The sequence below is a fragment of the Pyxicephalus adspersus genome, chromosome 1 (genome assembly GCF_032062135.1).
Source record: "Pyxicephalus adspersus chromosome 1, UCB_Pads_2.0, whole genome shotgun sequence".
In the NCBI taxonomy this organism is placed as follows: domain Eukaryota; kingdom Metazoa; phylum Chordata; class Amphibia; order Anura; family Pyxicephalidae; genus Pyxicephalus; species Pyxicephalus adspersus.
The window spans coordinates 116,684,970-116,686,369 of record NC_092858.1 but is presented as its reverse complement, the minus strand read 5'-3'; positions in this window follow the sequence as shown (position 1 = coordinate 116,686,369).

Below are 1,400 nucleotides of genomic sequence, written 5' to 3'. Positions count from 1 at the left end.
TTGCAATTTTCAATATCTCTATAACTGTATTTCTTTGTTCACTTACCCTTGTACCTACAAAAACAGGTGCTGACATAATATCTGTTCTTTAATTGGGAAATGGTGCTTACTGTATTATTCACCCTACATATTTCATAAAATATGACATTTGTTTTAAATTCCTCTTAACATTTACCAAACATGTATATTTAAATAAATACCGTATTTTCCGGCGTATAAGACAACTTTTTAACCCCGAAAAATCTGTGCCAAAGTCGGGGGTTGTCTTTTACACCGGGTACCTACCTGCAGCTTGCTTCACGTCCGGCGTGGTCGAGTCCACGCGAGTCCTCCTATGCAAGCTGCACAGGAGAACTCGAGCCTGCACAGGAGGACGTGAGCCTGGATTGGCTCTCCACTAGAACACGCCCATTCATTAAGAAGGAACGCGCCCATTCATTCCTTAGAACTAGTACTGTACTGTTTCTTCTGCCTCTCAGTTCTCGCACAATAGCGAGATCTGACAGGCAGAAGGAACAGTACAATACTGGGTGTATAACACGACCCCCAACTGATTGGTTAGAGTGGTCTGCCAATTAATTGGCAGACCACTCTATCCAATCAGTTGGGGGTCTTCTTATACACCCAGTCGCCTTATACGCTGGAAAATACGGTAATTCTTGGGGCTGCTGACAAACTGATTCACTGTGAGCCCCATATCAGCCTATTATAGTATAAAATATACAATGCAGAATGTGCATAAAACTGATAAATGGGGTTAAGGGGTGCTGAGAACACACTCTCACACACACATAATTTATATGTTATATATACATAACATATATAGGTATATATAGATGGTATTTATAGATGGCAATATATATATTGCAAAACCAGTGAATATGATTAGTTATTTATGCAACCATATTCTATTCAGAAAAAATCCAGCATGTGCATGCTTATATTTTACTTATGTATAATAAGCCAAAAGTACTTTAACATGAAATTGCATGTTTTATATATGTTAGGAAACTAAATTCATGCTGTCATTTGGCCAAAGTCTGCAGGGACCAAAATGAACAAAAAGATATCTATTATTCATGTTTAAAATATTTTAGATTACAAAATGTTAGTTTAACAAGTGTAAGCCAGTTAAAACTGTAATTTTCTTTTAATAAACAAGGTGAGTCATAAATCAAGGTGAATCAAAAATCAAAACCGATTTGGGGCGGGGGGTCCCTGCCAACATTGAAAATGTAACCTCAAAGACACATTTTTATTTAACATGCTAGGGTGATTCTTTTTAAGTCTGTACATGGTTTAATGAAATAGTATGATTTATTTTTTATGATCTTCAGCAAAAGTGTACACTGTCAGCTCATATTTACCTGCAGAACTAAAAGGTTTAATAACTTATTAAT